Source organism: Oryctolagus cuniculus, chromosome 5, assembly GCF_051225735.1.
Source record: "Oryctolagus cuniculus isolate XC-2025 breed Fujian yellow rabbit chromosome 5, ASM5122573v1, whole genome shotgun sequence".
Classification (NCBI taxonomy): Eukaryota; Metazoa; Chordata; class Mammalia; order Lagomorpha; family Leporidae; genus Oryctolagus; species Oryctolagus cuniculus.
Window position 1 is genome coordinate 20,078,938 of NC_142871.1, and position 24,051 is coordinate 20,102,988.

At 39.8% G+C, this 24,051-nt stretch overlaps 1 long non-coding RNA gene across 1 annotated transcript in view; it reads right to left on the minus strand.

Annotated features, from left to right (window-relative positions):
* LOC149126432 (uncharacterized) overlaps positions 1 to 24,051 on the minus strand; it is a 77,927-nt gene that overhangs the window by 26,322 nt on the left and 27,554 nt on the right. The gene's annotated exons all lie outside the window — the stretch shown is intronic.

The window sequence follows — 24,051 nt, forward strand, 5'->3', positions numbered from 1 at the left end:
GTTTAATCCCAGTGAGAGTCAAGTTGGGAATTGAAAATTTCTTTCTTTTTTTTTTTTTTTTTTTTTTTTTTTTTTTTTTTTTACAGAAGATCAGTTTAGTGTACATTAAGTAAAGATTTCAGTCGTTTGCACCCCCATAGAAACACAAAGTGAAATATACTGTTTGAGTACTCGTTATAGCATTAAGCCTCAGTGTACAGCACGTTAAGGACAGAGATCCTACATGAGGAGTAAGTGCACAGTGACTCCTGTTGTTGACTTTACCAATTGACACTCCTGTTTATGGCATCAGTAATCTCCCTATGCACCAGTTATGAGTTTCCAAGGCTATGGAAGCCCCTTGAGTTCTCCGACTCTTATCTTGTTTAGACACAGTCATAGTCAAAGTGGAGGTTCTCTCCTCCCTTCAGAGAAAGGCACCTCCCTCTTTGAAGACCTGTTCTTTCCACTGGGATCTCACTCACAGAGATCTTTTTGCCAGAGTGTCTTGGCTTTCCATGCCTGAAATACTCTCATGGGCTTTTCAGCCAGATCCGAGTGCCTTTAGGGCTGATTTTGAGGCCAGAGTGCAGATAACACCCTTAAAATTCTATTACGCTTCCTTATATCCTACATTCCCCCCAAAACAGACCCAAAAAATGTATAAACCAACTTTCAGTATTCCACATCACCAACCACTTGTCATAACTCTCAACACTGTATTTTTATTCATTCCATTCCATCCTTTTTTCTTTTTAAATTTTTTAAAATGATTTTTAAAAATTTATTTGAAAGTCAGAGTTAGAGAGGAAGATCGATCAATCGATCTTCCATCACCTGCTTCACTCCCCAAATGGCCACAATGACTGGGGCTGGGCCGGGCCAAAGCTGGAAGCCTAGAGCTTCTTCCAGGTCTCCCACATGGGTACAGGGGTCCAAGCACTTGGACCATCATCTGCTGCTTTCCCAGGGGAATTAGCAGGGAGCTGGGTCAGAAGTGGAGTAGCTATGACAAACTGGCACGCATATGGTGTGCTGTCACTGTGAAAGGTGGCTTAATCTGCTGTGCCACAGTGCTAGCCACCCTTTCCTTTCTATAGAAAAAAGATTTATTTATTTGAAATACAGAGTTATATATAGAGAGGGACACAGAGAAAGAGAGAGAGAGAGAGAGAGAGAGAGAGATAGATCTTCCATCTACTGGTTCACTTGCCAAATGGCTGCAATGGCCGGGACTGGGCCAGACTGAAGCTAGGGATCAGTAGCTTCATCTTAGTCTCAGACGTGGGTGGCAGGAGCCCAAACACTTGGACCTAGAATAACATGCAATTTAAAACATCATTCTATGATTTTTTTATTTCTAGAATTTTCCATGTAATATTTTTGGGCTTTGGGTAACTGAAACCACAGAGAATGGAGTCACAGGTATGGGGAAACTACCATGCATATGCTATTTATTGTACTAGTTCAAGAAACTATATAGACTATAATTTTTCCCTATAATTTCTTCCAAATTTTCTTCTTCTCCTGGAGTATTCATTGTTAGCTATTGATCTCATAGTCTTCCAATCTTTCTTCATAAGAATATATACTTTATGTACGGTTACTTTAAAAACATAAATGGGATGTTAGTACATGTAACTTTACTCTGTGAGGTTTTGCATTTAACAATATGTTCTAGAAATTTTCAAATGTCAAATTACATAGGACTACCACATTCTTTTTAGTAGGTCTACAGTTTTCTACAATATGAATATACCATAATAAATTATAATATTCTCAGTTAGTAGTCACTGAGGTTTCCATTATTTTCATATTTCTAAATTATTTTCAGTGAGTGATTGCCTGTAAATTTGTATGCACATATGCAAAGAGGTATAAATACAAGACAGACTACCAGACCTGGATCACTGAGTCAGACATATGCAAATTTTTAAAATAGAAATTGCTTAACTTCCCCTCAAAAAGGCTGTGCAAATAGACACGACTATTCATAATATCTACAAGTCTCTATTTTCATGCATCTATGCCAATACTGACATTTACTGATCTTATTAATTGAAAAATTTATATTTCATTTACATTACCTTGGTGATTAGCTAGGTCAAGTATAAGTTTATATGCACTTGACCATTATTATCTTGCACCATTGTTTATTCTTAATGATTTGTATTTTGCATATTTAGAATATTAATTTTTTGTACTACACATGTAACGAATATTTCCCTTAATCTCATTATTGCTTTTATACTTGCTTATGGCATATTTTCTTGGCTGAGAAAATTAAAATTTTTATATTATTAAAGGTAAAAACATTGTGATTGCCTAGAAAAAGTTTCTAAGCCATGGTACAGAGCGGGGAATCCAGGCAAGACCTAGCAGATTATCCTGAATTAAGGTGATAGAGGTGGGACCACAGGGCCTGTACTTGAGTCAGCATACCAAAGAGGACAGAGCTGCACAGAGACACAACCCCAGAGATCTACAGATGGATCTGTGTGAGCATTCAGCTGAGTTCTGACCAAAGCATGTGTGTGAGGAAACAGAATATGACAAAAAAAAATTACCCCGGAGGCTTAGAACAAATAATAACTAGAGCTCACCAAGAGCCAGGAATAGTGTGTGTTCTCAACAGCCAGATTACCGCTGGCTCACAACCACCTCATTATAATTAGAGAGCATGATTAGGGTATAATGGATAATGGGATATAATTCACCCAAAGTACCTTACAGAACAAAGCTCAAGAATATTCATAGGAATAGAGAAATGCATTAACCAATAAGATAAAATTGAAAAAGTCTATCATCTAAAAATAAATTACATGGCATGTAAAGAAGCAGAAGAGATACAACCCTTAATGAGGATAAAATCAATCCATCAAAACTGACCCAGGAACAACAAAGATTACAAGAAAAATTGTAGACAAGGATTGGTAGACAAGGCCATTGAAGTAATCACAACGGGATTCCTTATGTTCAAAAAGTGAGAGGAAGGATTGTCTATGTTAGACATAGAAAAGACATTTTAAAAAAAATAAAGCTTCTACAACTTAAGAATAAGTGTGCAAAGTTAAAAATATAGTGGCTGAGCTTAAGTGCAGGTTAGACATTGCAGAAGACAAAGACAACCTTGGACATGAAGACAGAGCAACAGAAACTCTTCCAAATGGAACAAAAGGTGAAAATGACTGTAAAACATGAACACAGCACCAGTGCCGAGTTGGATGTGGCCTGTTCCACAAGGGTGCACATGCTGGAGGCTTGGTCATCAGTGTGGTAGTGCTGGAAGGTGGTAGAAACTCTAAGGAAGCCTAGCAGAAGGCGATTATCTTGTTGGGGCACTCTCTCAGATGGGATCAAATATTTCTCACTGGACCCCAGTTACTTCCCATGAGAGAAGTTGTTATAAAAAAGCAAGACTGGCCCCTCCCCAATTTTAGGCTGACTATGTGCCATGTGATCTCTCTCTCTCTCTCTCTCTCTCGACCATGCACTCCCTCCATGATGTCATCTGCCATAATGTTACACAGTCAACAGAGGTAGAAATTGAAAGTCATTTGTTGGGTAAAATTTTATTCAGATTATATCAAAACTTGATAAAAAATAATTTGATATAAAATGAGCAAAAGGAGAGGTGCAAGCTGGCTGAATATTGAGAAGATGCACCAACCTCAGCTTTAGAAGGATACCAGACAAGCAAGGGACGAAGCACATTTCAAGGGGACTGACAAATTTTCAGTGGGGAAGTGATAGAATGGAAACGAGGCTCAACGGGACTGTGAGAAAAGAGGACAGACATGCCGCTGCAGCCAGCTGCTGGCTGGGAGCCACCATCTTCCCAAGTCAAGGCAAGAGGAAGTTGCCATGTGCCTTGCCACAGGCAGCTTTAGCTGAGGAAGAATTCCACAGTCCCTCAATGACTTTGGGAACTGACTGGTGTCTGAGGAATGGTTTGGCTCCAAGGAGGGAAACCTCTTTGCCTCTCCCTGCCCCTTCCCTACCACTGCAGAGCAACGAACTCAGTTGACTATATACAGTCAGGTAGCTGATCTCTGTTCTACTGCTACCAGAAGTGACCAGGGTCAGAGTTAGGGCAACTTGCAAGACAGAGTGCAGACTTGCTGCAAGCTGCAACTGTGGGAGTTTGGGGTATAAGCCCCGGAGCTGTGCTCACTCACTCTATGTGAGCCAAGGAGTGTCTCCCTCAGCATCTTGGGGCTAGCATCAGCAACAGCCCACAAAAACTCCAGATCTGACCTGAGGAAGCTCCCTCCACAACTCTTAGCTCATGGTGCCATGAACCCTGGGCAAAAGTGCCAGCAACACCCTTGCACGTCTTGTGAGAACTGGGGGAAGTTTCCGTTGTGCCTTGAATAACTGGGGCTGTTGACTTTGGTATTATAATCTTTGGAGTAATTTGCATTCACTTGGAGTGTTCTATCTGCCTGACCTGATTCAGGCAGGTTGTACCACAACTCCCACCTTAGAAGACCTAGGTGCTGACACTACTGTACCCTGCTACACCAGGACTATAACAACCAGTACTGATTTCCTAAAATCTACTGGAATCTACCTGGTGAGACCTATGGAAGATTCTGCCTGCATTCTATCTCTTTGGACCCATACCTGCTAGTGAAAAATCTCTTACATACCTTGCAGTCACTCTTTCTTTCTTTCTTTCTTTCTTTCTTTCTTTCTTTCTTTCTTTCTTTCTTTCTTTCTTTCTTTCTTTCTTTCTTTCTTTCTTTCTTTCTTTCTTTTTTCTCTTTCTTTCTTTCTTTCTTTCTCTCTTTCTTTCTTTCTTTCTTTCTTTCTTTTTCTCTCTCTCTGTCTCTCTCTCTCTCTCTTTCCTTCCTTCTATCTATCTATCTATCTATCTATCTTTTTTTTTTGACAGGCAGAGTGGACAGTGAGAGAGAGAGAGAGAGAGAGACAGAGAGAAAGGTCTTCCTTTGTCATTGGTTCACCCTCCAATGGCCGCCGTGGCCGGCACGCTGCGGCCGGCGCACCGTGCTGATCTGAAGGCAGGAGCCAGGTGCTTCTCCTGGTCTCCCATGGGGTGCAGGGCCCAAGTACTTGGGCCATCCTCCACTGCACTCCTGGGCCATAGCAGAGAGCTGGCCTGGAAGAGGGACAACCGGGACAGAATCCACGCCCCAATCGGGACTAGAACCCCGTGTGCCAGCGCCGCGGGCCTGCAGTCACTCTTTAGGACCAGAGAAGGATTCAGTTCACATCCCCCTGTTGTGTTAAAAACCTCAACACAAATTGCACTCTCCAAGTAGGAACTGAAGAAGGGTCTATCTATATTACGTGGTCCTGGAGCCACTGTTGCTGGTATTACAAGCCCTGGCATCATTCAAGCTTGTCCGTGGAACAAGACAACAGCTCCTTTAGTGTCCCTTAGCAACAGGAACAAGTCCCTGGCTATCAAAATCTCTACTGTAATTGATGCCAAACTCTCTGGAGGCCCACATTCACCTCAAGGTCTCGCTTCTAACCATATGAATCACTGAAGACTAGATCATTGCATCCCTTACATACACAGCTGACATTTATTAAAGCAAAAGACATCACTCAGAGATTACACTTCTGGGCTCAACTAGAACCAAAGCCAAAGCCACAAGCCAAATGATATCCTGCATTCCATCTAAACCATAAACTTTTTTTCCAATAAAACCTACTCCATAAAGAAAAAAGGGCCATTCACCAGATGTGCAGACATCAATGCAGCGACATAGGAAACAAGAAGCAAGGTAGCATGACACCTCCCAAAAAAATAATTGTTCTCCAGAATCAGATTCTATTCTGAAAGAAATCTACAAAATGTCAGAAACAGAATTAAAAACAATTATTGTAAGGAAAGCAAATGTAGTGCAAGAAAAATACAAATAGCTTGAAGATATGAGCAACTCAATGGGTAAAATGAATGAAACATTTACTAAGGAGATACAAATAAGAACCACATAGAAATTTTGGAGATGAAAACTTCAATACTGAAAAAAAATATGAGTGAGAGCTTTAATAGCAGAATAGACCAAGTGGAGGAAAGAATTCTGATCTGTAAGATAAGACTTTTGAAATAATCCAAGCAGACAAAAATATAAACAAGAGTTAAAAATAATTAAGAACATCTACATGACATACAGGATATCACTAAACAATCAAGAATTCATATAACAGGAATTTCTAGAGGAGAAGAGGAGGAAAAAAAAACATTGAGAACCTGTTAAATGAAATAGTTGAAAAATTCCCAGGTGTTGAAAGAGACGTGAACACCCAGACACAGGGAGCTCAAAAGACCCCAAGCTGACTCAACCTAAAAATATCTTCTCCAAAGTATATTGTAGTAAAATTGTCAAAAGTTAAGGACCAGGGAAAAATCCTAAAGACTGTAAGAGAAGAGTATCAAGTTACATATAAAGGAAAACCAGCTAGACTAACTTCTCAGCAGATTTATCAGCAGAAATCCTACAGGCCAAAAGAGATTGGGATGATTGTTCAAGGTCTAAAAAGAAAAAGACTTCCAACCAAGAATATTACATCCAGAGAAGACATCCTTTAGAACTGAGGGAGAAATAAGGTATTTTCCAGATAAGCAAAAACAGCAAATTCAGCACCACAGCAGCCTTACAAGAAATGCTGAAGGAAGTCCTGAATGAAAAGTAACATGAAAACACATGGCACCACCAAATTCTCTGACAGAGGTAGGATCAGTATCCTATTAACAAAACGACAGGTGTTATTCTTACCTATCAATACTAACCTTGAATGAAATGGATTAAATTCTCCAGTCAAAAGACTTAGGCTGATTGAATGGATTAAAAAAAAAAAAACACTATTTTCTTCCAACAAGAAACTTACTTTACAACTAAAAGTACACATAAACTGAAAGGGAAGGTCTGAGAAAAGATATATCAGGCAACTGGAAACCAAAAATGAGCAGGAGTAGCCATCTTCTTATCAGGTCAAACAAATTTTAAATAAAAACTCTAAAAGAGACAAATTTTATTTTGATAAAAGGCTCAATTTAGCAAGATGATATAACAATCATAAGTACATACATACCCAACACCAAAACCACCAAACACCCAAATCATATATATATATGAATAAATACATACACAAAGAAAATTGTGAAACATTGAAGGAAGAAATCATCAGGACACATACACAAAATGGACAGATATTCACTGCTCATGGATTAGAAGAATATTATTAAAATATATATACTACTTAAAAGTAATATATAAATTCAATGCAAACCCTATCAAAATAACAATGGCAGTCTTTAGATAATTAGAAAAAAATTCCTAAATTTCACATGGAATCACTAAAGACCCAGAATAGCCAAAGTGATCCTGAGGGAAGAAAAATCAAGCTGGAAGCATCCCAATATTGACTTCAAAGCATTCTGCACAGCTATAGTAATTAAAACAGCATGGTACTAGCATAAAAACCAAAAACAGATATATGTGACAGAATAAAGCACAGAAATTAATCCTCATACATTCGGCCAACTGATTTTTTTTTTAATTTTTTTGACAGGCAGAGTGGACAATGAGAGAGAGAGACAGAGAGAAAGGTCTTCCTTTTGCCATTGGTTCACCCTCCAATGGCCGCCGTGGCCGGCGCGCTGTGGCCGGCGCACCGCGCTGATCTGATGGCAGGAGTCAGGTACTTATCCTAGTCTCCCATGGGGTGCAGGGCCCAATGACTTGGGCCATCCTCCACTGCACTCCTGGGCCACAGCAGAGAGCTGGCCTGTAAGAGGGGCAACCGGGACAGAATCTGGTACCCCGACCAGGACTAGAACCCAGTGTGCCGGCGCTGCAAGGCGGAGGATTAGCCTAGTGAGCTGCGGCGCCGGCCCTGATTTTTTTTTTTTTTTTTTTTTTACAAAAGCCACAAATTACTCATTGGAGAAAGGATAATCTCTTCAATAAATGGTGTTGGCAAAACTGGATGTATTTTAGAATGAAATTACATGCATACCTCACATCATATAGAAAAATCAACTCAGCATTGAAGATATATATTTAAGACCCAAGACTATGATGTGGCTAGAAAAAAATGGAGAAGAAACACTTCAAGACATTGGTGTAGATGATGACTTCTTGGATAAGACCCCCAAAGCACAATAAACAAAAGCAGAACTAGACAAATGGGGTTAATTTCAAACTCAAAAAATCCTGCACAGCAAAGGAAACAATAGAGTGAAGAGACAGTCAACAGAATGGGAAAAAATATTTGCAAGCTAACTAAATGACAAAGGATTAATATCCAGAATTTATCAGCAACTGAAAAATCTCAACAACAAAAATATAACCATTTCAGTTAAGAAATGGGCAACAGACTTCAAATAATTTTCAAAAGAAGAAATACAAATGGCCAACAAATACATGAAATAATGTTCAGTATCAGTAGTCATCCAGGAAATGCAAATCAAAATCACAGTGATATATCATCGCAACCCTATTGGAATGGTTATTATCCAAAACACAGAAAGTAACAAATGCTGGAGGGAACGGAGAAAACTGGGAACTCTTAAACACCATTGGTGAAAGTGAAATTAGTACAATGTGGAAAACAGTATGGAAATTTCTTTAAAACTAGAAAGACTTTTCTTATGATCCAGCAATCTCAATACCATGTATATACCCAAAAGGCATGAGTACATTATATCAAAGAGATACATACACCACCATGTTTACAGCAGCACTGTTCAGAGTAGCCAAAATATGGAATCAATCAAGGTATCCATCATCAGATGATTGTATAAAATATGTGGCCTATGTGCACAATGGAATATGATTCAGCTATAAGAAAAGAATGAAATTCTATTTTATCTATTTTACCTATTCTATCAAAATGAATGCCACTGAAGGGCATCATGTTGAGTGAAACAAACTGGACTCAGAAACACTATATGCATGTGCTCTCTTATATGTGGGAGCTATTTTTTTTTAAGTGAAAAAAGAACCAGAAACAAAAATGAAATGCCCATGTGTCAAAAATGCACTCAAAATGAATCAAAGATCCAAATCTATGACCAAATACCATCAAATTAGTAAAGAACAATCAATCAAAGCCCAAACTGACAAATGGGATTACATCAAATTGAGAAGCTTTTGCACTGCAAAAGAAACACTCAGCAAAGTGAAGAGGCAACTGACAGAATGGGAGAAAATATTTAAAAACTATGCAACTGATAAAGGATCAATATCCAGAATCTATAAAGAGCTGAAGAAACTCAATAACAACCAAACAAACCAGTCAAGAAATGGGAAAAGGACTTGAATAGGCATTTTTCAAAAGAGGACATTCAAATGGCCAACAGACGTATGAAAAAATGCTCAGAATCACTAAATATCAGGGAAATGCAAATCAAAACTTCAATGAGGTTTCACCTCACCCCAATTAGAATGGCTTTTATACAGAAATCAAACATCAAATGCTGGTGAAGATTTGTGGAAAATGATTTTCTAATCCACTGTTGGTGGAAATGTAAACTGGTTGCAGCTACTCTGAAGACCATATGGACATACTTCAGAAATCTGAATATAGACCTATCATATGACCCAGCCATCTCACTCCTGGGAATTCACCCAAAGGAAATGAAATCAGCCTATGAAAGAATTGTCTGTATCCCCATTCTTACTGCAGCTCAATTCACAATAGCAAAGATATAGAATCAACCCGGATGTCCATCAACTGAAGACTGGATAAAGAAATTAAGGTAAATATACACCATGGAATACTACACAGCAGTAAAAAATGAAATCCTGTCATTTGCAACAAAACACATGCAATCTAAAAACATTATACTTGGTGAAATTAGCCAGATCCAAAAAGACAAATACCGTATGTTCTTCCTGATTTGTGGTAACTACTAGAGTACCTAAAAGGTAATGCATAGAAATGAAATTGACACCTGAGATAATTTTGAACTGCCCTTGTCTTGACTTTTGAGGAACAGTTTTTTCTTCTTTTTTTATATCATTTGTTGAACTCTTTACTTAGTGTAGGATTAATCTTACGTGCATAAAGTAAATTGAAAATAGATCTTTGTAAAAAATAAGAATGGAAGCCGGCACTGTGGCTCACTAGGCTAATCCTCTACCTGTGGCGGCGGCACACCAAGTTCTAGTCCTGGTCAGGGTGCCGGATTCTGTCCTGGTTGCTCCTCTTCCAGTCCAGCTCTCTGCTGTGGCCCAGGAGTGCAGTGGAAGATGGCCCAAGTGCTTGGGCCCTGCACCCGCATGGGAAACCAGAAGAAGCACCTGGCTCCTGGCTTCAGATCGGTGCAGTGTGCTGGCCGCAGTGCACTGCCAGAGCAGCCATTGGGGGTGAACCAATGGAAAAGGAAGACCTTTCTCTCTGTCTCTCTCTCTCACTATCCACTCTGCCTGTCAAAAAATAATAAAATGAAAAAAAAATTAAGAATGGAAATAGGAGAGGGAGGAGTAAGAAGGGTGGGAAGGTAGGGTGGGAAGAATAACTATATTCTTAAATTTGTACATGTGAATTAACAATTATTCTTAGGTGTTTAAATTTAACTGAAAAGTGATCTCCGTTAAAGATAAAAGTGGGAATAAGAGAGGGAGGAGATGTACATTTTGGGACATGCTCAATCTGACTTGCCCCAAATGGTAGAGTTAGAAACGTGCCAGGGGATTCCAATTCAATCCCATCAAGGTGGCATGTACCAATGCCATCTCACTAGTGCAAGTGATCAATTTCAGTTCACAATTGATCATACTGATAGGTCAAAGAGTCAAAGGGATCACATAAACAAGACTAGTGTCTGCTAATACTATCTGATAGAATTAAGAAGGAGAGAACTATCCAACACGGAAAGTGGGATACACAGCAGACTCATAGAATGGCAGAAGCCCTAAACAGCACTCTGGCCTCAGAATCAGCCCTCAAGGCATTCGCATCTGGCTGAAGAACCTATGAGAGCATTTTAGGCATGGAAAGCCAAGACACTCTGGAAAAAAAACAAAAACAAAAACAAAAACACCCAAAAAACCTAAATGAAAGATCTCTGCAAATGAGAGCCCAGTGGAAAGAATGGGCCATCAAAGAAGGAGGTACCTTTCTCTGAATGGAGGAGTGAACTTCCACTTTGACTATGACCCTGTTGGAATAAGATCGGAGTCAGCGAACTCAAAAGGCCTCCATAGCCTTGGCAACTCATGACAAAAGCCTAGGGTGATTACTGATGCCATAAACAAGAGTGTCAATCTGTTAAGTCAACAACAGGAAGTCACTGTGCACTTACTCCTCATGTAGGAGCTCTGTCTTTAATGTGTTGTTCAATGTGAATTAATGATATAAGTAGTACTCAAACAGTATTTTACACTTTATGTTTCTGTGTGGGTGCAAACTGTTGAAATCTTCACTTAATATGTGCTAAAGTGATCTTCTGTATATAAAGAGAATTGAAAATGAATCTTGATGTGAATGGAATGGGAGAGGGAGCGGGAGTTGGGAGGGTTGTGGGTGGGAGGGAAGTTAGGGTGGGGGAAAAGCCACTGTAATCCATAAGCTGTACTTTGGAAATTTATATTTATTAAATAAAAGTTAAAAACAAATTGTACATGTGAAATACATGAAGTTTTTATACCTTAAACAAAAGGTTTCTAAGTAAAATAAATAAATAAACCTATCTTTAAGAAAGACATTAAACATAAGCCTAAGCTTAGAATATAGTAACCTATAAATATTAACTATCTGTATAATAATACAAATATAACAATATAATTTGATTGGTCAACTTATGAAATAATTGACGTTGGCCATGAAGAAAAAAGTAAAAAAATGCCTGTGTATATCAGTATTACTGTAAATATAGCTTTGTCAAACTTTATTTTCTTTTTCAAGCCAATGGTTAAGGATGTTATACTATTGTAGTTTTAATGATCTGTGATTATTTTACAATATACTATATATGAGTAAAATGGACAAGTTTTCATTTGGTCATTGTTTATAGTCCTTGCTTATATTCCCTCTGAACCATGCTCTTTTTACTTCTTATTGGACTCTTTATTTAGTGGAGGAGTAAGTGTTTGATTGTAATGCAAATTAAAAATACATCTCCAAAGTTAAAAAAGAAAGGAGGAAGGAATGGAAGAAAGAAAAGGAGGGAGGGAGGAAAGCAGGAAGGCAGGAGAAGGAGGGAATATCACTGTAGTATTAGAATTGTATCTATGAACTACATACAATCTGTTCTCTCTGTATTAATATCACATTAACATCAGAATTGATTTGAATTGTGCGGTAGTCATTATCATGTATTTACAGTGACCCAGTGTCTAATGTATTAACAAATTTATTAAAAATTTAGTAAAATAAAAAATAAAATGAGCAGAAGAATTTGAATAATTTCTCAAGGAAATACATGGACACAAAATACAAACATCAGTATGCATTCCCCATAATTTGTCATCAGGAATATGCAAAACATAGTTGTAATGAGATATCACTATCTGAACACCAGGATGGTTATGATGAAAGAGTTTGACCATTCCAAGTTTTGGCAAGAATGTGGTGACAATGAAACCCTTACATGCTGCTAGTAAGAAATAAAATGGCACCACAGTTTTGAAAAGCAGTTTGGTATTTTCTTAAAATTTAAACATACCTTTATATGGTCCACTTACTCTGCTCCTGGGTAATTTCAAGAGAAATGGAAGCTTTTGTCTAAATAAAGTCTTGCACATGTGTGTTCAGTGAGCTATCTTTGTTTTAGCCCCAAACTGGAAACCACCCAAATGTCCATCCACAGTTGAAAGAACAAGTTTTGGTATGTTCATATAATTAAATACCATTTAATAACACAAAGAAAATAAACTATTAATATGTGCTTTCACATGAATGCATCTCAAATAATTGCATTAGGTGAAAGAAGTCAGACAGAAAGAGTACATGCTAGAATTCTTGACAGCACAGATCAAAGAAAGCAAACTATAGAAAGTGCAAAGTGTAGAAAGGAAATCAGTGATTTTCTGGTAAAGAGGGGTAGGAGCAGGAAAGGGCCCAACAGAGAAATTGCAAAGGGGCCTATGGAAACCTTTGGCAGTTCTGTTCTTTATCTTAATTATTGTGGTGCCTTCACAGTTGTGGATATGTGTGTGTGTGTGTGTGTGTGTGTGTAAAATGAATATATATTCATTCCAATACACATATCTCAAATCTATTAAACATTACACATTTTAAATGTGCTCTTTTATTATAGGGCATGAAATGTTTTAAAGCACATCATTAAAAACTATATTTTTAAAAAGCAATGTTCATAATAGACTATATTAGTAATCTATTGCTGATAAACACACATAAGCCTAGCAGATTTAAATGTATTTCTGTTTCTGTGTGTTAGGAGGACTGGGTTCTGAGCCAGGCTCTCGGCACCAAGAGCTCACTAGCTGCAGTCAGCATGGCAAAGAGACTGCATTCTCATTGGGTGGCTCGACTGGAGAAGATTCTCTTCCAAGCTCATTAAAGTTGTTGGCAGAATTCATTTCCTTAGAACGTTAGGGCTGAAAGTTCTGGAATCTTTTGTTGATTGTTGGCCAGAGACTTCCTGTTGCTCCTGGATGCCCACCCACAGTCCCGTGCTATGTGGCTCTTTTCTTGTCAGGGCACAACAATGCAGCTTGCTTCTCCAGGGCCCTAGGAAAGCCAGAGAGAATGAGTCTGCCAGTCAGATGGAGCCTTCTGTCACATCACATAGTCAGGAGTGACTGCCCATCCCTTTTGCCATATTCTGTTGGTTAGAAGCAGGTCACAGGTCCCACCCACGCTCAAACACGGGGATTCCATGACGGCATCAATACCAGAAAGCATCCATGTTGGGTTGTGTGTACTCCACACACATTCCTCCCTCTTTAGTAACTTTGTTTCTTCAAAAATCAAGACTTTTTTTTTTGATAGTTGTCCTTTATCTACTTTTCATTCTCTTCTGAAAGTGCTTTGGTATTTTTATTTTTATTTTGTTTGCTTCTTTTTCTATTCATTGCTTTGGTCAGAATTTGGTATTGAATCACATCAAATGTGATTTTAGCATCTCTAGAGGTGAGCATATGGATTACATTTTAAAATCTCTAAATCTGGGGTTATCTTTCCAATACATCATAATGTGGCAAATAAACACTGATAAATCGTGATTATGATCCTGGGAAATACACTTTTTGATACACCTCTGGATTTGATTTCCAACTACTTTACTTAGGATTTCTGCATCTAAGTTCTGAAACATGCTTAGACTACAGCTCCCTTCTTCTTTTATGGCACTTCATTCTGTTAGGTTAGTCTTAAAGAATGAGTTGGAAAACTTTCTAGCATTTTCTCCCCTTTGGAATTGTTTATGCAATATGGGAATTATTTGTTCTTTAAACATATAGTGGAATTTCCCCTTGAAGCCATCAAGGATTCTTTGCTGCCCACAGAATAACAAAAGCCAAAGCTGAAAGAGGGCTCCCTGGTTCAGAGGCTCCCAGTGCAGCTGGTGCATAATCACAGGACCACTGCCCAGTGTCTCTTTCCCTTTACTTCTGATCATTGTTCCTGGGCATGGAGTAGTCCTGGAAAATTTCCACCCCAGGAGTAATCCTCTCCCATAGATGATCTGGGTAGTATTTTTTGTTCTGTTATTTTGCTTTATTTTTTTTAACTTCCTCCTTTGTCTGTGCATCTGAACCTCTTTGCTTTTAAAATATCTGCAGTTTTTCAAAAATTCTGATTTCTTCAGGATACATTTTGTCATAAACCAGGCAATTTCATTCTTACTAATTTTATGGTACTCTCTGAAGGAACCTTTAAGAGAACCTTTAAGGAACCTTTAAGAGAAGAAACAAAGTGTTTGGTTGTAACTTCTGTCTTGACTCAGCTGTATTTTATTTTGAAGGAAAGAAGGGTTAAGTCAAACTTAGATGATAAAATTTAGTATTTAAGCAAAGACCCTAAAACTTTGCATGTGTACTTGAACTTGTTGCAGTTTTACTAACTCTATACAATATTATGAAGGTTGTCAGAATGCACTTGAGACAAAATTAATAGTGGCAGTATAACAGATTTTTTGGAATAAAAGTATCGATAATTAGACTTACATAATTAATTGGGATAGCTTCCAACTTAAAATGTGTTTGTGAAGCAGAGACAAGAGAGGGAGAGAGATCCTATCCACTTCCCAAATACATGCAATGGTTAGGGCTGGGCAGGGGCCAGAGCTGGGAATCAGTAATGCAATGTCTAATATAGGAAGAGCTCCTATCCTATTTTTTTCCTCTTTTTTTTAACTTTTATTTAGTAAATACACATTTCCAAAGTACAGTTTATGGATTACAATGGCTTCCCCCCCATAACTTCCCTCCCACCTGCACCTCTCCCCTCTCCTGCTCCCTCTTCCCTTCCATTCACATCAAGATTCATTTTCAATTCTCTTTATATACAGAAGATCAATTTAGTATATATTAAGTAAAGATTTCAACAGTTTGTACCCACACCAAAACACAAAGTGTAAAATACTGTTTGAGTACTAGTTATAGCATTAATTCACATTGAACAACACATTAAGGACAGAGATCCTACATGAGGAGTAAGTGCACAATGACTTCCTGTTGTTGACTTAACAAATTGACACTCTTGTTTATGGTGTCAGTAACCTCCCTAGGCTCCTATCCTATTTTTTTTATAAGATTTTATTCATTTATTTGAGAGGCAGAGAGAGGGAGATACAGAGAGAAAGGTCTTCTATCCACTGGTTCACTCCCAAAATGGCCACAACAGCTGGAGCTGAGCCCGATCCAAAGCCAGGAGCCAGATTTTTCTGGGTCTCCCATGTGGGTGCAGGGGCTCAATGGCCATCTTCTGCTTCATCAGGCCATAGCAGAGAGCTGGATCAGAAGAGGAGCAGCCAAGACTAGAACTGGCACCCATATGGAATATCAGTGTCACAGGTGGAGGATTAACCTACTTCGCCACAGCATTGACCCCTCCTATCCTGTGATTAAACACAGTTAGGCAAGTAAATAGCTCAAGGTTTAGATCCTTCTCAAGATGACAACTTTGCAACAGTGCCAATATTGTGACAAACAGATAAGGTACACAAATTTAGGTGTCATCATTGAGCACTTGTCAGATAATCCCAAACACCATAGAATTAAATGGATTCAGGTAATTAGTGATTGTATAATTAGTACATCCAATACAAAACAACTACAGTGAAATAAGATGGGTCAAACAAAAGCCACCTAATTTATGAAGAAAATAAGCATGGGGTTGAAAGTGTTTTCATTTATCTGATACTCTTCCTTGCTATTTCGAAGTGAACGGTTCATTGCACCACGCCACAAGCACATTCCACAATTACCTTTGCTCTACAGAATTTAAAATTAGTTCAAACTTAATTTGTGATAAGAAGGATTATTTGAATGATGGAAGGCATTGCAATTCTAAGGCAGCCAACTAACCATGATACAAGAGGTCGGGACACCAACGTTCCTAAGCTGAAAACACAAGCCCTTTCCAAAGACACCGTGGCTACAGGTGTACTGTCTTTAGTCTATTGGTGGGGTACTTTTGCCCCCTTAATGCCTACATGCAAAGCCAGTTTGAGGGAGGCATCTTGGTGGATGCGAACGTAGCATCCTACGTGCTTACTGGTCTCCACCCAACCTTGAACCAAACCTGTATGAATGTGCTGACTCTCCCTGGAGAACAGTGAACCAACTGCTGTCTTTGCCAATCTGAATTTTGGGCAGGATGTTTGTCTTCAGCCAGCATCTCAACACTCTCTTATAAGTCAGGGGAAATTCTCCCTTCATCTCCCAAGATGGCCAAGGGAAAAAACAACCAGAAACAAACAAAATCAAGTATTGTAGAAATAACATGCTAGGAATGTGAATGTGTGTACCAAATAAGCCATAAAGAGAAAGCAGTAACTTGGAGACTAAAAGCTTAGAATTGGATGGTCTGCATGAAAGCTAAACTCCCTTAAGCCTTCCTTTTCATTGATTCTGGGCATTCAACACTGCAGATTTAATAAGATGAACAAAAAAGAAGTCTTAGGGTTCCGAACTGGGAAGAGGCAAATAATTCATACACACTTCCCCATTTCATTGGCCTTCATTTTCAGTGATGGAACAATAAAATCAGAATAAAACCTGTTCCTGCAACTAATGTCAAAATGTCACATCTTTTTCACTGTCACTAAACAAAGCCTAAAAGCTGGTTATTTAAAGATTTTGATGGTAAGAGAGAAGAGACTGAATTAATTGCTACTTTTGAAATCCTTTGGGTTTTCAAATACCCAATTTTTTTTAAAAGGCTACATAATCTCTGAAATGAAGAAGAGAGACATGGAAATGAGTTACAAAGCAGCTTTTTTACATAGAAAAAAAATATACTGTGGGCTGAAATGTGTCACTGCCAGAGAAAGGGGCGATGGTTTGATTTTTTTTTTTATTAGTCACATTTCTGAGCTGCTCATCTGTTTTATTTCTGGGATGATATCTTTTTGGCCTGTATCATTAGAGAAGGATCATGCCAAATTACAGGACTCAGATTTGCTCCAACCAGCTTTTAGGGGCATCTCTGAACCAAGATTAGAAATGGCACACTAATCCTTGGCTTTGTATTATAATTTTATTTTATTTTTAAGTACCACTTACATTACAACAAAATGCCCCTTGTGTCTGCTAGACTCCCCTATAAATGAAGTGGAAATTAGATACACTTGCATGCGTCCTACATTCAATCCCAGAAAACCTTCATTCTTGTGTAAATTAAAACGATCCTCTGCACAGATGCAAAAGAACTCATCCAAGTAAAAACATTTACATGTAATTTACAGAATGTTTTCTCCCTTGGAAGCAATTGCTTCCCTCGGAATCATAAAAACCTACATTTTAAATGTTGACTAATGTTCAAAGACACTGAACCAAGCTAATAAACTGCGGAAATTGAAAGAGATCCAAATGGGAAAACGTACAATAACCATATATTTTGATCTTCTCAAGAAATGTTTATCTGACAGTAATTTTAGGTACTGTATTAAGCAAATTACTTAAATTATAATTACTTGTCTTTTAAATTTTGCTTCCTAATAATAGGGCAAACCATAGATACACACGATCTATATCTTCTAATGTGGATGCTCAAATTTTATGACAAGGTTTTGCTTTGAACATTTTTCTTGGCCCTCACAATAACAGCTTAGCCGACACTAGAAGGGCTGTTTTGCTGCACAAATGCCACGTGAGCCAGTGAGTGCTCTGTCCGGGCCACACAACCTAACGACCACCAGAACATTTTACTGAGGCTTGAGGCTCGGAGCAGGTACTGTGACTATATCCTGTGTGATTTTTCCGTTCCCTTGATTGTGGTTTTGAACCAGCAAATTTCCCGGTGGGACTTAGTCAACAGGGGCCAATCGCTTCATCTCCTTCTTCCCTGCTGTCCTCCATGCATAGTGTAAAGATAACATAGATACTCTCAGGAGTGGCTGTGAGAATAAGCAAGATAATGTCTAATTCTGTTATCTAGGAAAATGCCAAGTAATGAGAGGGACAGAGAATGGGATAATTATATCCTAAGCTTAAGTAAAAGCAAACTGCTGCAACTGAGGAGAAATTTGAGCCCTGGACTTTTGCAGCTTAGGCAGAAAAAAAAAAATAAGAAATATGATTAAATAGCTCTCATTAACTTATAAATAGAAGCGCACCCTTTCATCATTAGAAAAAACTTCCTTGAGACCTGAACATCTAAGAAGATGTTCTTAGCGCCAGCGCTGCAGCACAGCCAATAAAGCCGCTGCTTGCAGTGCTGGTATCTCATGTGGATCCCGGTTCCAGTCCTGGCTGCTCCTCTTCTGATCCAGCTCTCTGCTATGGCCCGGGAAAGCAGCAGAAGATGACCCAAGTCCTTGGGCCCCTGGACCAACATGGGAGACCCAGAAAAAGCTCCTGGCCTCTGGCTTCAGATGGGCATAGCTTCAGCTGTTGTGGCCATCTGGGGCGTGAACCAATGGATAGAAAACCTCTCTCTCGCACTCTCTTTCTGCCTCTGCCTCTGCCTCTGCATTTCAAGGAAATAAATGAATCTTTAAAAAGAAGAAGAAGAAGAAGATGTTCTCATGTCTTTACTGGGGAGGTCATCCTGTCCTAGATGGACCGGTCCAGAGCAGCTCTGAAATTCAGAGCCTTTCCTCATGGAGTCATTTCTCCCAGGAACCCCAGATCAAAGCCAAGGGCATCGTGTTCAGTGCACAGCTCCAGGGGGGCACTGCAGTGGGAAGCGGCATGCATCGCAAGGCTGTAACTGTCTGCGGGTCAGACTCCTTGAAAGTGAGAAGTTCTCCAGGAGCCAATGTTTTGGCAGCTCCCTAGGGCTGCTGCTCTCCGCTAGGATTTGATGGGAGCAGACGCTGTGGAAGGGAGACACAGACAGCCAGCAGCACGTGTGCACTGCTGGATGAGAAGAGCTCAGGTGGTTGAGGTCTCTGACAAGCAAGAGTCAAGGTTGCACTTTGTTAGGAAAACTCAGCGCTGGAGAGACACCTCCCCAGCGTGAAGGCTCACGGCAAGATGACAGAGAAGCAGGGATTTTGACTTCTGATGCTCCAGATGCTGGATCATATCCCCAGGGAGGATGTGACAAGGCCCCTGAAGAGCGTGAGGGCCTGATGTACCACTTATCCAACCGCTGCTACCGGGAATCTTGACAGGAGGCTTGGCAAGAGTTTCATTGGGGGCAGGACAGCTTCTAAATGAACCTGTTAGAATGACTCGGTCGCCCAAGTTACCCCTACTTAATGAACTGCCCCACCCTGCTGTGTTGCCACTCATCACTCTCTCCCTTTGAATGCTAAGTTTCTGCCAAAAACAAAGATCTTGTTTTTCCATAATTGCTACAGAGCTGTCAGTTCTGAAAATAACTAGCCAGTGGGTTCTGTTGCTTGTTAGGGCCACTCCCGGGCTGTGATGGTAGAATTAGGTCATCCATATGGAAGACAGTGTTCATCAGCCTGCTTGCTGTGGCAGGTGCACGGGCTTCTCAGTTCATCGCAAACCTGTGTCAAACTGTTCACGTAAAAGCTACGAAGGCAAGATAAATCCAGCCAGTGTCTCGGGGATTCAGGCCTGCAGGCCTTACCAAGAAAAGAGGCCTTTGACAAGGAGATGAAATCAAATCAAGGGTTATTTTAAAATCAGATTTCTTTTTTTCCGGAATCCAGTACAATTCCACCAGGATAGTCAAAAATTTTGGAAATTTTGCATAGGAAATATATTGCAGACCTGCAGGGGAAATGTTCATTCTGAAAAAAGCCACGCAGAGGTTTCAAAAATTTCTGTGTCAAAGTAAACTTTTCTATCAATTTCATTTACCATCAACTTTGTGAAGGTCCCCCTACAAAGCATCTGGCCATGTTGATTCCTGTCCCACAACTGCCTTCAAAAAAGCCCCTTGGTACCTGGGTTGGGGGACTGAAGTACTCTGCTGAGCAGTGAGGAAGAGCTGCTGTTGAGCCCACCCAGGAGCCCAGGACTCAGTGCTCCCGAGTGGGATTGCCTCAGGGGTTCAGAGAAAGCTCCAGCACAAACACGACCACATTCTCTACAGATTTTGAAAGTCCCTTTAAAATCAACTCTTTCTACTAAGTTGCGCCCTCCTATATTAACATGCTCACTGAGGAGTGGGTGTTTGGCTTCATGGTTAAGACACCTTATCCAACAGCAGAGTACTGCTATTGCTGGCATGGAGTATCTGTGTTCAGTTCCTGGCTCTAGTCCCTGACTCCAGCTTCCTGCTAATGCAGACGCTGGGAAGCAGCCAGGGTGACTCAAGAACTGGGTTCCTGCCACCCATGTGGGACAACCAGATGGAGTTCCCAGTCCCCAGCTTGGTCTCTGCTAGCTCTGGCCCTTGGAGGTGTTTGAGAGATGAACTCACAGAGGAGAGCTCTGTTTCTGCCTGTCTGTATCTCTTTCTCTCAAATAACAACAAAAGACATTCAGTGAAAGCACAATACACAAAAAGCTAATGGAAAATGGAACCAAGTGGCAGATTTATTTTGGTGCAAGGAAAGTTTGAAATCCTTGCATGGCATTTTCAAAATACACCGTATCCATGAACTTTTGGAAGATCTGTCATATTCAGTCTCTACCAACTGAGTGTCATCAGTGTTATCAGAAGCTTTTATTCAGGACGACAGAGGTCTGGAAGCACAGAACTGGGCAGAGGATGTGTGTGTTGAGAAAGTTTGTGAGGAGGTTGGAGAGCAGGAGAGGGAGAGGGAGAGTGGGGGAGGGGGAGGAGAAGAGAGAGAGGGAAAGGGAGAAAGAGGGGGAGAGGGGGGAGAGAGAGAAACTGACTTGCACTTATAGAAGAGGAAACAAATAGAAAAAAGAAAAGGATACTCATAATTTAACTGTCTGGACAACACTGGACTGGAGACTTGACATCTTAGAATCCTAGTTTTATTTCCAGAAAAAACCTAGAAATTAAAAAGGCTGCTGCTTCTATATTCTAAAGGATTTTGGAGAAGAGTAAATAAAATAACACATGTAAAACTCTTGGCCCAAATGTATTCTCTAAACATTCATTTGTTTTTCCTGTGCTGGTTTCCAACTTCATCCTTTTGCCTAAGAGTTGTCCTAAAAAGAAACCCGGACAAAGAAGTAGAGAGGTGGTCCTGAGCTGGGACAAGAGAAATTTTGGTTTCTCTTACTTTTGGGTCCTGTGTTGTGCGTAAAAGGAAAAAAAATCAACTCTAGCTGTCCAACACCAAGAGTTAGAACAAGCTAACTTATATTTACATATAACGCTCCATCGGGGAACCGAAATCTAGTTGGTTTCTAAGAGAATGCCCTTATTTGCACACCGTTATTCTTTAAACATGTGCTGAGAGCTGGCTGGTAAATGGTCCGTTAGGACATGCTTTTAGAAAAACAATCCCCCCTTGCTTTTTGCTCACTGTTTTCAAAAGCCTCCGTTAATAACCGCATTTCGATCAGATCTCTTCGTACAAATGAACCTCCCATCGAATCTCTGAGGGCAACCCATGATATTATCTTTGCCAATTGAAATTCTCAAGGTGAAATACCCATGTGCTGTAATTGGCACCTTTGAAACATCATTTTCCCATGGAAAGCTTTCAGCGTGGCTGCCAGCAAATGCAGCCTGGCAGGTCCAGAAAGGTGAGGTCTGGGCATGAATGCATCATTACCAGCAGGGTTTTACTCAGGTGACAGAGTTTCAGCTATCTGTCAATCACGCTCATCTCTGGGCTTGCAGGAATCCACAGGCCCTGAGCTCGAGGCATCAGCCTGTGCAGATAAATAATTACTCGAGCTGAGGCTTTTCATGGAAAGGCAAAAAAAAATTTTTTTTTATCCAATATCACCTACCCAGAAGCAGCTGTGAAATCTGCAGCCTGGAGAGCAGAGCCAGGCACAGAGGCCAGCACTGGACAGTGAGAAGACGGACTCCTGATTCTACACACATTTTTTGTTGATCTGCAACTTGTTTCATTTCCATTACAGGAAAAAGGCTCCATGCGATATCACAGCAAAGATTCAATACCTATGCTCTTCCTTAAGATAATTCCATTTCCCAAAAGTTATGTTTGTGAACCAAATGCTCAGTAGGATATTTGTGTCTCAACAATACTGTGTATTAATTAAAGTAAAAATTATTCTCACTGTATTAGGGTTTTCCAGGAAAACAGGACCAATAGGATATGCATGTATGTGTACATGTGTGCATTTGTCAATAGACTGAATGTTAGTGTACCCCTAAATTTCATATATTGAAATCCTATCAATGTGATGATGTTAGGATGTGGGACTTTTGGAAGATAATTAGGACTTGATGGCGAAACCCTCGTGAATGGAATCGGTGCACTTATAAAGAGACCCGAGAGAGCTCTCTCACTCCTTTCCACAAGTGAGGACACAGAGACAGAAGATGGCCACTGGTGAACCAGGAAGCCTCCTCAAGTTGTTATAATTGCCCTGAGTAAGATATACACCTGTATGCATTCTCTCTCTCTCCCCCCCGACACCCGCACACACAGGAGGCTGGGGAAGGAAGGAGACTTTGAAGAATTGGCTCTGTGATTTGCAGGCTCCAAAATCCACAGAGCAGGCTGGCCATCTTGCGTCTGAGGCAGAATTCCTCCTCTCTCAGGGAGCCTCAAGGCCTTTCTTTATTTTAAAGCCTTCAGCTGGTTGAACAGGGGCCACCCCACCATGGAGGGTGACCTGCCTTACTCAAAGTCTTCTGACTCAAATGTTAATCACATCTAAAAAATACCTACAGAGCAACACCTAGACATTGTTAAATCAAACAACTGGACACCATAGCCGGGCTAAGTCGACACATAAAATTAATCATCTCACCTGTCAAAAGAAATGTGCGAGATACAGTTTGAAATTGTATTTCTGTCTTTCCTATATATAACCATTTACACCTCCATGCTTGTGTGCCTGCTAATTTGATCTCTTTGGTGTAAGGTTTATCATGTACAGTATCGGGCAAAATATATAAGGATTATCTATTACATCTAAAATTTGATTATAGAATTTCAATTTGGCTTCAGTTCTTAAATTTGCATGGTTATTAATTTTTAGGTTTTTTTCCTGATAGAGTAAAAAAGTAATACTGAGTTCATCTAATGTGGCAGCTACATTATTCACTAAGATTTTACTTGGGTGACCTGTCTTAATCTTCATAATGAAATATGTTCACATCTTTATCAGTGGATAAAAGAAACAAACATTAAGACTTTGGGAAGAAAACAGCATTCAAATGATGGATCTGGATTCGAACGGACTTTGTGTGCCCCCCAAATGTGAAATCCTAACCAGTAAACTCTGGTGCCTGCAGAAAGTCTATTTCAAACAGTGATTGTTGGCTAGGCAAGCTGACTTTAATACAGTGATCCTTATCATCCTGATTGATCTTTGCAAAGTCAAAGACGGGGCGGTGATTGGTTGAAACAGCTACTTGATCACCCATAACTGCATAACTCAAATATCTCGTTTTTCTAACAGCAGTTTCTGAAAT